At 39.6% G+C, this 15227-nt stretch overlaps 1 protein-coding gene across 1 annotated transcript in view; it reads left to right on the forward strand.

Annotated features, from left to right (window-relative positions):
* The window catches only part of klhl29 (kelch like family member 29), a 543161-nt gene that overhangs the window by 80999 nt on the left and 446935 nt on the right, over positions 1-15227 (forward strand). Inside the window, exon 2 of the mRNA XM_008117088.3 lies at positions 8961-9065. The gene's annotated coding sequence lies outside the window, so the exon portion shown is untranslated. The remainder of the gene's footprint in view (positions 1-8960; positions 9066-15227) is intronic.

The following is a 15227-nucleotide window of genomic DNA, read 5'->3' on the forward strand; positions in this document are numbered from 1 at the left end:
CTGTGCTGAGTGAGGAGGAGAGAAGGCCTCGTGGCCTCTCTTCTCTGCACAGCAATCCAGCTGGGTCACTGTGCTGAGAGGGGAGGAGAGGAAGGTAAGTGACTCATCAGCCACGCACCTTCCTGCCAGGCCGGGTCTGGCCTCTCCTCTCAGCACATCAACCCAGCTGAGTTGCTGTGCTGAAAGGAGAGGATAAGCTGCATACCTTCCTCTTCTTCCCTCTCAGCACAGCAACCTACCTGGTTCTCTGTGCAGAAGAGGAGGAGAGCAAGGCACACAGTAACTGCTGCATTTCCCACCCTAGGCTTATACTCAAGTCAATAAGTTTTCCCAGTTTTTTGTGGTAAAATTAGGTGCCTTGGCTTATATTTGGGTTGGCTTATACACAGGTTGGCAGTCAAGTATATATGGTAGTTAAACTCTATAATGTTAGCTAACCACTTCCATGTAATTATCTTGCTTATTTTAACAGTGTTACTGCTTTGATTGATCATACTTGGGTCACTTTGAGCAAAGTTGCAATATTTTGTAGATTTATTTTGATTAGCATAGTTTGGCACTATACTGAATATAACTAATATGAAAGATCATATTCTTGGGGAATCCTTGCAAATCTGTTTATCAGTATGCTGTCTGTGAACCAATACTTTCTGTCTCCAAGACTTGCCAGTTTTTGATAGAAAGCATTGAAATGGTGCTGGTGGTAGAAGAAAATATGTTTCCTTAAAGGTATGTGATTTGTATTTTGTATAACCTACAGATGATTCTGATTCACCATGGAATGATCTGATAGAATTGAAATCATGATATAATACAACCCCCTTATCTACAGACTCACTATTCACAGTTTCACTTACCAGTAACTCCAAATAGCGATTCCACATAGAAGTGTTTGTTGAACTCTGGGTCCTTCAGTGCTATTCTGTGGTGTGCCTCCTGCTCAACTACAGTATAGTAAAATAGTATTGTCCAAAGTTTCAGATATCTATGAAGGATCTTGTAATGTATCCTCTGCGATACAAAAGTCGTACTATATAAGCAGAAAGCAAGAAAGCAGAAAGAATCAAAATCAGATGACTCAAGCAGGTCTGCTGAGCTACAAACTACAAATAAAGCCAGATATTAGGCATGTTTGTGGTAGAATGAAACATTTTTGAGAAAAGGTTTCCTGCCTCTGTTTCATCTGTGGTTACATTTGAACAATCCCCAAAGAAAGTGAGATAGGAAATTGGCTACAGTTCTTAAGCCCAGAGATAATTTGACAACCGGTTATTTAAATGTTATGAACACCACTGCTATTACAGATGTGGATGCAATGTCACATGATATCTGAGATAATTCCTTCTGTTCCCATAAAAACAGACATACATGTGGGAAAAAATATTTTGCTTTGCCATTTTTTTAGAAGTAGAAAGACTAGCCATCCCATAAGTTGTATCCGAATATGTTGACAGCCTTACTGACTCTTTCTGAAGTCACTTAACCTACAAATAAAATAATTATAATATATATAAAACAGGATTTGCAATTCCAGAAATATCAGTTGCTGATTACTGACTTTTGTAATTAATTTGAAGGAATTGTGATAGACCACTGCTGCAATATTTAAGTTAATGTCACTGAACACAGTCCCTTTCAGCTATTTCTGGGGCTCACTTTCTTTGAAATAATCAAACACCACTACAGAGTTTTAAAGCTGCAGATCTGCTTAATCTGCCATTTCCTACATAAATGGAGCACAAAAGTTAACTAAACTAAACTACCTGTCACTTGTTGGCTGTATAAGTATTCACTTGATTCCATCCCAAGTCAGTGCTAAGGTTTTGCCCATCTATCTTATCTCAAGATCTGAAGTTATTTTGGAGGGAGAAGCAGGGCAGAGATACCTGAAAAGATGTACATGAACAGGTGATAACTGTAGTTTGGAGCACTGACATAATGTAGGGATTTGACTGTTGAACTACAACTCTGGAGTTGAAAAGTTTGTTCACCATGGAATTTCCTTGAGAAAATAAACATACCTTGTATATATAGGTTAAAGAGATCTATATTTAGTTTAAACATTTTGCTATTGAAACTGTCCTGTTCTTGGTTAGAATTGGAGACCCAACGCTTAGTCTGAATTTGCTACACATACGGAGCTGAAGACTCAGAAGTATGTCTGCAGTAATGTCAGAAGTGTTGGAAGTTTCTTGAAAGCTATGTGTACCAGAAAATAGTGTCTAATTTTCTGTCTCAATATGTCACACAAACATGTGTGTTTATGTTTACTCCTATCATAACATTTCACCATATTAGTTTCCTCCTAGTATTTGCTGAGAAGTTTAAGAAAAACTTAAGAAAATTTCCTCCCTTCTTCTAATCGCCTTGCAACTATCAGAATATATTGGGTAGAAAGTTGTTTGAGAAAGTAGCTTGACTGATACTTTGTGCCTCCAATAGACTTGAAGAGAAAGTAATCCTGTGCAGTACCTATTTGAATCAATAGTGTTTTAGCGTTTTCCAAATAATATCTGTGTTGCTCGGGCTGTATAACCCAGAGTGGTAGGAGAAGATGATTTTACGCTACTTTGTGGAAAGAACAAAATACCTAGAGGGAATTACCATTCTCCGTATGTCAGTTTTTATATAACTGGCTTTACCATGTCTCTAGGCAGAAGAGAAAAAACTAAATGGCACACTCCATAACTCTGTGGGCAATATTTATTGATATATAATTGTACTTGTATTTGTGTAGCACAATATGTCTGATTCCTCCCATTTCCTTCTGAAGTCTCCCATGCCCCAAAAGACCCTCAGCATTTTAGCACGTATTTGTGGTACGTGTGTATGGGGAGACTGGGGCACGGAAGGAGATAATGCATTCCATAGCAGTGTTAGTTTTACTTGCGGACAGACACAGCTGGGTACAACCCAATTCTATCAAAAGTACATATTGCTGAGATGCATATTTTAAGTAAATTCATTCTGCATACTTAATAAGCTTTTCTTTTAAAAAGGCTTTTGGCACGTGTTGCTCTCTTTATTCGATAGAGTTTCAATTATGATTCCACCATAGCTGATTTCCTGTTGTTTTCCTTCTAGATTCAGCATTGGCATGTCTGTGCCGTTGTTGTTGCTGTTTATTTATTTTATTTATTTATTACAGCATTTATATTCCGTCCTTCTCACCCCGAAGGGGACTCACATTACACATATAGGCAAACATTCAATGCCTTTTAACATAGAACAAAGACAAGACAAACATAGGCTCCGAGCGGGCCTCGAACTCATGACCTCCTGGTCAGAGTGATTCATTACAGTGATTCATTGCAGCTGCTCTCCAGCCTGCGCCACAGCCCGAGTTGCTGTTGTTGTTGTTGTTTTGTGCCTTCATGTTGTTTCCAGCCCATGGTGACCCTAAGGCAAATCTTAAAAGGATAGAATAAATGAACTTTCAGGTTCATCCTTCCTTTAGCTGTTTTGAAATACTGTTCCACGGGTTTCCATGAATGACGCATAAAAATTCTAATTTCCATTTTGTGTAGAGAATTAAAGTTTGATCCAAATATAATAAATGTAAGAAGGAAATTGCTGCTAGCAATAGAATTTGTATGTTATTATTTTTAAAAAGTAGGTGTTGCCTTCAGTAAGACCATGCCCTCTATATGCTTTGGAATTAATTTCCCTTGAGTCTTACCCACTGCCCAGAGACTAATAGGAACTGTAAGTTGAAATCTTTGGCCTTCCACTTTGCTGCTGTAACATTTGATAGGTTTCTGATTATGCAAGAGTATTGAGATCCCTACCTCCAGATATAGAGCAACATTCAGTGGAAAAACAGCTGAAATTTTTGTATGGTATGTTGAATGTGAGCATGAAAGAATGAAGAGATCTGAATGTCATGCATAATAATTTATCCTTCAAACTTCCATTTCATAGAATCATTTGCTCCATTTTATGCACATTAAAAGCGATAAAGAAATCTAATTGTAGCTTTGAGACTGATTGAGAAGAAAAAAATGTATAACATGTAAGCATACAAACCTTGTACATATGTATGTATTTTTATATATATCCATCCATCCAGAGAGGCCTCATTCTGTTCATTTGATGGACTCTGTCTACAAAAGTTGATACAAGCAATCTCTTCTGTTTAGTTTTGAAGGTGCTACTGGAGTCCCGTATGTTTTTTACTAGAACAGATTAGCACAGCTACCTCTTGAATACAACTCCTATGCTCAATTAATGTTTATGCCAGCTTCATCTGTAAAAATAGGATTCTTGATTGCATGGGCACATAGGATATACACTTGTTAAAGTAGTCCTTTGGAGATCTGGAACAGGTATCATGTGCATGATCGTGTTGTCTCCCTCCCAGGTTCTTCTCATTATAATGTAGGGAAAATACAACCTTCTGCTTGCAAAGGTCACTGATGTACAGACCGAGTATCCCCTATCCAATATACCTGGGACTACAACTGTTTGGGATTTTCTTTAGATTTTGGAATACATGTGCATAATAGGATATATTGGAGACTCAAGTCTAAATACAAAATTAATTTTTGCTTCATATATACCTTCTCACTGCAAAAAGAACACACCATTCCCTTTCTTTCTGGGCCACCCTATATTTTTTAACTGTAGGTTCCCATCAGCCCTTGATAAAAAAAAATTGGGTGATTTGCTGTACAGTGACATCTGGATCACCACAAGTTGCCAATCTTTTATTTAAATGGCCACAGAGTGGTATATCTCATAAATATTCATAAAATCCATGGCAGAACTAAAGAAATAAACTGTTCTGGGAAAAAGATGTTTGAGACAGCTTTTCTACATACAAATCAGGATATGTCTGAAACTGGCATCAACAATGTGAAGATGATGATTTTTTGTATCTTGTTTTTTTCTCCAACCCTGGGATCCAAGTTAAAACAGATTCTACAGTGATCAAAAAGAAAAATATAAACTATCAATTAAATTAAACACATTTAAAAAAACAGCACATTATGAAAGACCCTTACCTCTAACCAATCAGTTCTCAAAGGTGTGCCAAAACAAACAAACAAAAAGATCATTGGCTGCCTAGAAATTGAGACCAAGAATGGTACCAGTCGGGCCATATCTGGTGTTCACACCAGATATCTTTGTGAGGGTGGTGGGACAGAAAGAAGGGTTTCCACAAAATTTGAAAACTCACACAGGTTCATATGTGGACATATGGGAAGAAGAAGCAGCAGGGGAGGAGGAGGAGGAGGAGGAGGAGGAGGAGGAGGAGGGGAAACAACAACAACTTTATTCTTATAACCTGCCTCCATCTCCCCGAAGAGACTCGGCAGCTTACATGGGGACCAAGCCCAGAATAAACAGAGAATTCAAGGTACAAAATGAAAACACATAGCAAAAAACCAATATAATTAAAACAATTAAAAACCAAGGAAGTAAAAGCATCATAAAATACATCAATCAACATCACAAAACTGAAAAGTTGGCATATTCAGATTTACGAGGGAAGGGCAAGGCTTGTGAAAAACGCAGGACAATAGGACCAGGGCTGGGAATAAAGTGCTGGAAAACCAGAACAATAAATACATTAGAGCTGACCAGGGATGGTTGCAAGCTAAACTTGTTATTCAAAGGCACATTGGAACATCCAGGTTTTCAAGTCTTTCCAGAATGTGGACATGGTGGGAATTATCTGATTTCCCTGGGGAGAGAATTCCAGAGCCGGGGGACCACCACCGAGAAGACCCTCTCCTTCGTCCCCACCAACTGCACTTGTGACTGAGGTGGGAATGAGAGAAGAGCCTCTTCAGCTGATCTTAGAGCTCGTGCCAGTTTGTGGGAGAGATACAGTCCCGAAGATAAGCAGGACCCAAACCATTTAGGGCTTTATAGATAATAACCTGCACTTGGAATTGGGACTGGAAACTTATCGGCAACCATTGGAACTGCTTCAGTAGAGGCATCGTATTCTCTATCTAGTATGTCAGATAACCTGGACTTGAACCATATAGTATTTTCTAGGCCATATCCAACACTTCGAATTGTGCCCACAAGAAGACTGGCAGCCAGTGAAGATGTGGCAGGTTTTATGTGATTCCTCTCCTTCTTTATGGCATGCTTGATATTGTTCAGCATTACTTTGGTGCTGGTGGACACCACAAAGGCAAGTTAGAGGAGGGCAAGCTACTGTAGTAGGCAAGGAGTGACAAATCAGTTTTGTTTCTGTTTGGTCATGCAGTCACTGGTTCAGCAGCTGCCAGTGTAGATACCACTGATGCTGATTGGGAGTATCCCACTCTGAATCAGCATTGGAGTAACTGCCCCGTGAAGATGTTCCCCCAGTAAATTTCCTCTTTCCCTTTGCTTTTTTAATTAAACCAAAAAGACAAGGATGTAAAACAGTTATGGTGACTTAACACCTCTCTATGAATCTTGTCCACATACTTGGGCTATATGCATTGAACAGTATCCATTATTACTGGATACACAGGCCAAGGTTACATCTACTTGATCTATATTTGTTGCAGCATACAAGTCAACACATCTATCTTTACTAGTGAATGGCACATTTTCACTTGAATATATACATGCTGTGCATGTTCCTTTTTCCTGGAAGATACACAGAGTTAAATGCCAAGCCAGCCTCGTGGTATTTGCTAGGTTGAATAAGTACTGCTTGTACAACTCTATATGAGGATTTTGCTTTTCTTTCCTCAGCATGTAGAAAGTCATGACTGTGAAATAGTTCTGGGTTTATGGAACTAAACTGTAGTTACTCATTTACCTTTTGCAAGGTTCCTCTTTCTTCTCTTTGTAAAATCTTTGTTACACAGGGCCGAAATGTGTTGTACTCAAAATACAAAATCGATATGTGGTGTTATATTCACTTTAAAAGAAAAATATATATATTGATTCTGAGGTAATGGCAGCAGTTCATTTTGCAGAAATACATGCCACCTCCTGTCATGAGGATTATTTTCACATTTATTACATCTTAGATAGGGACCTCAGATGTAAAAATGTCGTGTTAGTTTATAGCTGTTTTCTGGGCACCAAAACTGTGAATATATTCTTTAAAATAGAGAATGGAAGCCTGTGTTTACTGCTTGAACACACCTCCTTAATAGCAAAGATTCCCTCCCCCCATATCTCTGCATTTTCATCCTCCATACTGCATCTAATTGTTGCTTTTCTTTAGTACACTACATCAAGTAACACATTTGCAAATAATCTTTGCCTGTAGAATATTCTTGCATTTTATGTTGCCTCCCCATCCTGTTGAGAACCTTCTAGCACAACAAATAGAGCGGCTCATTTTTGTTTATTACCCATTTCACATAACAGGCAGTGATAGGTTTGTGTTTTGAGTAGATGCATGCTCTCTCATATGTGCCTTCTCAAACAGAATCCTAGCACCTAAAAAGCCAATATGTTACAAGATTAAACTGAATTATTTTTCCTTGACATGCTGGCTTCAAACGTGTGTCTGCTTTACTCAAGGCTTGCAATGGTACAATACAGATGTATCTTTGCTGCTTAAGTCTGCCAAATGTGCAGTCAATCCTTCACATTTGCAGTTTTGACTTTTGTGTATTTTGATTAAAATATTCTCTCTAGGGATCTCCAGTGTGATTCTATGGTGAGTTTTCTCTAGTCCAGGGGTTCTCAAACTTTTTCAGTTCCAGAGCCCTTTTAGAAGCAAAAGTTTCTCATGTAGCCCCAAGAAATGTTTATATATTATGTATTATAATATATACAATGTGTGTGTGCGTGTCTATATATATATATGGATGGCATGGCCCAGGCCAATGGCAGATGGATGGAAAGTGTTGTGTAAACTAACTCACACAGTGTAAAAAAATAAGGAATCAAAAGAAAGAACAATGCAATATTTAAAATGAAGCACAGTTTAAACCAACATAAACTTATGAGTATTTCAGTGGAAGACCCCCAGGGCCATCCAGTCCAATCGCCATCTACCATACAGGAAAAGCACAATCAAAGCACCCCCAACAGATAGCCACCCAGCCTTTGTAAAAAAAAACAACAACAATAGCAGAGGCCAGAAGCCATCCAGATCAACACCTTTCCGCTATGCAGGAAAAATACAAAGCACCCCCTGAGCGGTGGAAAGGGTTTTGGAAGCAAATAAAGTGAAGCAGTAGGGTCTGGTAGTGAGAAAAAGATTCAGGGCAGTGAAGGAGGTGGGAGAGAAAGGGTCTGTGCCCTGGGAGGAACCTGCTGCTGCTGTTTCTGTCAGCTCAGAACTTTAATTTCCTTGCATTTTTCAGGAGAAGGAGGCGAGAAGCAAAACGACACTATAGAGTTCCTCACTATCACCCAGGGAGCCCCAAGGGTTCCGCAGAGCACAGTTTGAAAACTCTAGTCATGCTGGGGGACTTCCAGTAAGATTCTATTGTAAGCTTCCAGCTGAGGTTAAACAAAGACCTAGACATTTCTAGAGAGGTGTTCTCTTGGGTACATTTTTAACAATGTCTTTAGTTTCAGTTTTTTACTTTCATGGGGGTCCTTTGCCCCTTACCTCAACAAATGTGGTGGACTAACTGTATAAATATGCATTCACCATAGAATCATTGGGTCACAAGGGCCATCCAGTACAACTCCCAGCCATGCAGGAATACACAATTGAAGCATCTTGCATGAAGTTTCTGTACAATAATTTCAGTGGTTGGGACAATGCTGGTGGAAGAGATGACTTGCGTTAGTAGAAGAGACAACCAAAGACGCTACCAGATTCTTTACATGGACCTTTTTTCTTTCTTTTGTGGAACCGTCAGTTTGTCAAAGTAATCAACTGAAATATCAAATGTAAGCTCCCATGGATTTGTTTTAGTCTTCCATATCTGATTTTGAGTAAACCTTTGATCTGTTTAACTTGCCACAGTGTCAGCTTAGATTTAAGGGATATTTCATATTCAGGAGAAAATTTACCATCCCGCTTCATATTTTTCTAGGTGGTCTACTCTCAGAGAAATCTGCTGCTTTAAATGTAAGGAGTGTGGAGACTTGGGGTTACATTTACTTCAAGGGAAAGAAGTACAGATTCTGAAGACTACAAGGTGAGTTTGGGGGAATATTTAAACTATGGAATGTAGTATTGCTTGTCATATGTGAGCATGTATGAGGTCATATCAAGTTCTTAATTTTTGACTACTGGTGAGCTAATGTAGTTCATGTTTCTCTCAAGGACACTATTATAGAGGAACATGGGTGACTTGCAGTGGTATAAAAGAATGGAAGGGTGTGTCCTTTACTCCATTCAAGGACACCAGTATTAATATTTTTTTCCCCGCTCTTCTAAATGGTCTGTGGCCATCTTTACCTCACTGTTCAAATGGAACAGTTGAAAACATGGGCCAGAAGGTGGTCTCTTACTCACTTTTAATACTTTTACATTTTATTTTGCAATTGGTTTTATTTTTAATTTATTTTACCCTGTCAGTGTGGCAGAATTATGTATTATGTTTTAAAGTTTTATTATACAGTAAAGTCTCACTTATCCAACATAAACGGGCCGGCAGAACGTTGGATAAGCGAATATGTTGGATAATAAGGAGAGATTAAGAAAAAGCCTATTAAACATCAAATTAGGTTATGATTTTACAAATTAAGCACCAAAACATCATGCTACACAACAAATTTAACATAAAAAGTAGTTCAATACACAGTAATGCTATGTAGTAATTACTGTATTTACAAATTTAGAACCAAAATATCACGATGTATTGAAAACATTGACTACAAAAATGTGTTGGATAATCCAGAACGTTGGATAAGCGAGTGTTGGATAAGTGAGACTCTACTGTACTTCTAAAATAATACTTTGGGTTATTATTGGCCACATCAGCCACTTTTCCATTATTGTTGCTATAAAAATAAGAAAAATATTATGACACAGCAAACAAAATAGATATTTTTTTATTGTTTATGTATTGCTTTGTTGTATATTGTTGAACCATGGCATAAAATTGTGCCAAATTATGTAAGCCGCTCTGAGTCCCCCTCGGTGTGAGAAAGGCAGGATATAAATGGAGCAAATAAATAAATAAATAAATAAGAGTAAAGTAGTTTATGGAAACAATTCTAGGTTGCCTAATGTGGACCCTGGAACAACAATTTTTCTAGCTTTTGAAATGTGAGGATAATGGTTTGTGAGGATAATCAGTGCCTCCCTGGATCAAGGCAAATTTCCATCCAGCCTTAAGCAGGCCGTAGTGAGGCCAATACTGAAGAAGGCCTCCCTTAATTCTACCATCTTAACTAATTACAGACCAATTTCAAACCTCCCTTTTCTGGGCAAGATCCTGGAGCAGGTGGTTGCCTCCCAGCTTCAGGGTTTCTTGGATGACACTGATTTTCTGGACCCATCGCACTCTGATTTCAGACCTGGACGGCTTTGGTTGCCTTGGTCAATGACCTCTGCAGGGAACTGGACAGGGGGAGTGTGACCCTGTTAGTTCTCTTGACATCTCAGTGGCTTTCGATACCATCGACCATGGTATCCTCCTGGAACGGCTCTCGGGGATGGGCCTTGGGGGCACAGCACTCCTGTGGCTCCACTCCTTCCTAGAGGGCCCTTCCCAGTCGGTGAAGCTGGGGGACACCTGCTCGGACCCCTTGTCAGGACCCAGGCTGCAGAGCACCAATAACCATGCGCAGAGACCAGAATCTATCTAATATCTTTATTAAAGGAATATATAAAGTCAATAAAAACAAGTGAAGAATATAGTTCAGAAGTAGACCTTCCAGGAAAGGTCAAATATAGTCCAGGAAAACAATGTCCAATATGTGATATTAGAGTCCAAAGTTATAATCCAATAACCGAAACACACACTTTGCCAAGCAAAGTGTGGGGAAATGACAGGGTCCTTTAGTCCAATGGAGCTTGACAACAAGGCTGGAAGCAAACTAGATTCTTGGCAAACAAGGCTTGATACGTGGCAACAAGAGGCAAGAAGCAAGAACGAGGTCCGTGGCAAGATCCGGGGACAAGGCAGGCTTGGAACTAGAACAAGGTCCGTGGCAAGGTCCGGGAAACAGGGAACTGGAGTAGCGTAGTCCACACACGATCTCACTCCCGAAGCTGACGAATTGACTCCGCAAGGATTTCCTTGCGGGTAAACACCTATATAGGATCTTGTTTTCCCGCCAAGGAACACTTTCCCTGGGGAACAAGAAACGAAACCCATACTGTGTCCAGATGCATGACTCCTTAAGATTTCCCAAGGGAAACAGGCTTAATCAGCTAATTGTCTGGCAGCAATCCTGGCGCTTCTGCGATTTGCCTCCCTAGTGCCTCTATCTCGATTATAATAATCCCGGCGAGAAAATGGGGGAGATTTCTGCTCAAGGCTTGTTTGGCTGACTTCTTGTGGGCAAACATCTTGCAGGTACAAGGGCTCCAATTCTGGCTGAAACGGTGGGAAACCCAAGTTTTCCTCTTCATCTGCCACAATAGTACTAGGAACGGGACTACATGGCCCATGAGTCATCACACCCCTGGCCATTGACCTGTGGGGTCCTGCAAGGATCCATTCTGTCTCCCATGCTTTTTAACATCTACATGAAACTGCTGGGAGAGGTTATCCGGAGTTCTGGAGTTCGGTGCCATCTCTAAACAGCTGACACCCAACTCTACTACTCTTTTGCGCCAGAATCCAAGGAAGCCCCTCAGATACTGGACCAATGTCTGGCCGCTCTGATGGGCTGGATGAGGATGAACAAACTGAAGTTAAATCCCGACAAGACAGAGGTCCTCCTGGTCAGTCGTACATCCGAACAGAGGTCACACTCCCCCTGAAGACACAGGTCCGCAGTTTGGGGGTCCTTCTGGATTCAACACTGACACTTGATGTTCAGGTGTCAGTGGTGGCTGGGAAAGCCTTCTCACAATTAAAACTTGTGCGCCAACTGAGACCATACCTCGTGAAGTCTGATCTGGCCATGGTGGCCCATGCCTTAGTTACCTCTAGATTGGATTATTGCAATGCACTCTACGTGGGGCTGCCCTTGAAGATGGCCTGGAAACTCCCAACTAGTTCAACGTTCAGCAGCAAGACTATTCACTGGAGCAACTTACAGGGAGCATCCAACACCCCTGTTTAAGGAGCTGCACTGGCTGCTGTTCACTTTCCGGGCCCAATTCAAGGTTCAGGTGATCACTTACAAAGCCCTAAACGGTTTGGGACCCGCCTACCTTTGTGACCGTATCTCCTCCTATAAACCTGCACTTTGTTCGTCAGGGGAGGCTCTCCTCTCGCTTCCACCTCCGTCACAAGCACGACTGGTGGGGACGGGGGAGAGGGCGTTCTCTGTGGTGGCCCCCCGGCTCTGGAACTCGCTTCTCAGGGAGATTAGGCAAGCCTCCACCCTGGCAGTATTTAGAAAAAGCCTAAAAACTTGGCTCTTCCTACAGGCCTTCAGAGAATGAACTCCCATCCCCATGATAGACCTTATATCTGCAGCCATTTCCTCCTTTACTGCACTTTATCTTGCCCTATCTGTTTACAGTCACAGGGTCCACCACTCCCAAGTTGCTCTCTCATTGATGGTTGTATTCGTTCAGCTACCTCGTGTTATAATTTTTACTCATTGCACTTTGCCCAGTTTGTTTTTATCCTTTTTACTTGAGTGCCAAATCCATGTTTTAATATGTTCTTAATATTATTATTATTTCATTTTTTGTTATGTTTAGTGTTTGATTTTAATAGCTGTGTCTGTACTTTAATGTTTTTGTATGTTTTGTTGTTTTATCCGGGCTTGGCCCCATGTAAGCCGCCCCGAGTACCTTCAGGGAGATGGAGGTGGGGTATAAAAATAAATTATTATTATTATTATTATTATTATTATTAACCACTTAATTATCATATTAAGAAGTGTATAAATACAGACAGTCCCCAAGTTACAAACATCCGACTTACAAATGACTCCTAGTTAAGATCAAGTGTGAGACAACAGGAAGTGAGGGAAATCTACTTCTCAGAAGGGAAATCCACTCCTGAAAGAGTTATCATGGGGAAAAGGAGTCTTCACTGAAGCTTGATCACCAATCCTTGCTTCCACAACAACCAAATTTTTCATAATCCCATTATCACAGGGACAGAAAGTGAAGTGATCATAGGTACAGACAGGAAAATAACCATCACAGGGATGTTAACCCTCCCTATGCTATCCAAAAATAGATAGATAGATAGATAGATAGATAGATAGATAGATAGAGTTACATTGAAAAATATACCTGTTCCAACTTACATACAAATTCAACTTAAGAACAAACTGACAGAACCTATCTTGTTTGCACCTTGGGGACTGCCTGTATTTGAAATAAATGCAGATTGAATATTTCCTACCTAGAAATTGAAATCCAGTATGTTCTTAAATTGTCCACTTGGGTGGACACATTTGCTTTCTGATGATTTAGTGTACAAAACTTTGTTTTATGTCCAAAATTATTAAAATATTATGCATAAAACTAGCTCCAGGCTATGTGTAGAAGGTGTATATGAAAGATAAATCTGTTTTGGTTTAGACTTGAATCCCATCTCCAAGATATCTCATTACATATGTATATACCAATATAAGCGTTCCAAAATACAGGGGAAAATCCATTTTGGATAAGGAATACTCAGCTTGTATTATCTTGGGGAAGTTATGGGTGAACTGTTTGCCAGGTGCTGTTGCAGGCATTCATTCTATACTATTAAATTATGACTCACAACAATGAGTCCCTTCCTTGTAGCACAAGTAAGGAAAGGCAGTGGAAAAGAAGAGGCATAACAACAAGGCTTCCGATGCTTATTTTAGAAATGTAGAAAGCTGACTTATGCTGAACCTATTTGGCTACCTAGGCCATGGTGACTCTTTGGGATTTCAGACAGATGTTTTCCAAAGATACTGGAGATACTAGCAGTTACACCTGGGATCTTATGGATTATGCCATTCTGTCATTGATGCCCTTCTTAAGAGTGTTAGTTGCTTTTACATTGCTATTCTAGGATTTTTAGCTTATTCAGAAAAGGCTCTAGTTTAACTGATATTCATGTATCTCTGTTCTGCTTTGCAACTTGAAATAACTCAACAACTCAAGGTTTTAATCTTGTGTGACAACATTAGATGGTTTATCTAACTTTTAAAATGTCAGAATTGCTACTTAAAAATCAAAGCTGAGCTACCCTTAAATTGTGATGGTGTCTTGATCTCGTGTACTTGGGCTTTTGGACTAGAAGTAGATCTTGGGCACACAGCTTGGCATTGTTTCCAGATGCAGACTTTCTTTTAACAAAACCCATAGAGAATAATGATGAATGGCATACACAAGCTTTCCAGAACTTTGAGATACTTCATTTAATTTTTATTCTAAATCCTTTAAAAAGATACTTTCTCGTCCCCCCTATAAAAGCTTTTCCACTAATGGAAATCTTACAAATCCTTTCATTTTGAAGGTAATAATCATTTGAAGATGTTTGAGTTGCATTTTTTAAAAAAGGTATCATTCCTCCATTCACCTGTTCTACCAGTCTAATCAGTTCATTTGACAGCTGCTTGCACAGGTATTTTGCAGAATTCTTTCTATGTTTTATCTTGCTGCCCTTAAAAAACTATTCCTAAAAATAGAGTTAATTTAACTATAACTGCAATCTGGGAAAAGGACAGATGTATTGAATCCCCGCTGAAGTCAATATGATTTAAAGAGCTTAACTTTACATTTAAGTCCTACTGATTTCAAGAAGACGTTGAGTACACCTGTTCTCCCTCTGAAAAATATTAGAGGATCAGGAAGGACAACTGAGGGATGTCTATGCTTCAATATTTTCTACATTATCTCTTCCCTTCTTCCTCCCTTGATACTGGAGCCTATGTTCTGAGACTCTACTGAATCTACTCATGATAATTTAACATGAGAAATTTTCCAGCATCCGTATTTGGTGATACATTTGGCCCTTGACTTTCATAACTTTAATCATTTGCAAGTTTGCCAATAATTAAATTGAACTAAATAATGAAATTGGACTAGAAAATATACAGAAAACTAAACACATTTAGTAAATTATGAATGCATAAAGCAACATCAAGTATCCTGGCTTCCCTTTCCACCCCTGGAGTCTTGCCCAGTGATAATCACACCCCTGCAGCCACTTTCTTCCTCTCTGGCTAATTCTGGTCCAGTCGATCCTGGGGGACAACAAGGCCTGGAATGCCCCATGACAGCAGAATAGAAGCAC

The sequence above is a fragment of the Anolis carolinensis genome, chromosome 1 (assembly GCF_035594765.1).
Source record: "Anolis carolinensis isolate JA03-04 chromosome 1, rAnoCar3.1.pri, whole genome shotgun sequence".
Lineage (NCBI taxonomy): Eukaryota > Metazoa > Chordata > Lepidosauria > Squamata > Dactyloidae > Anolis > Anolis carolinensis.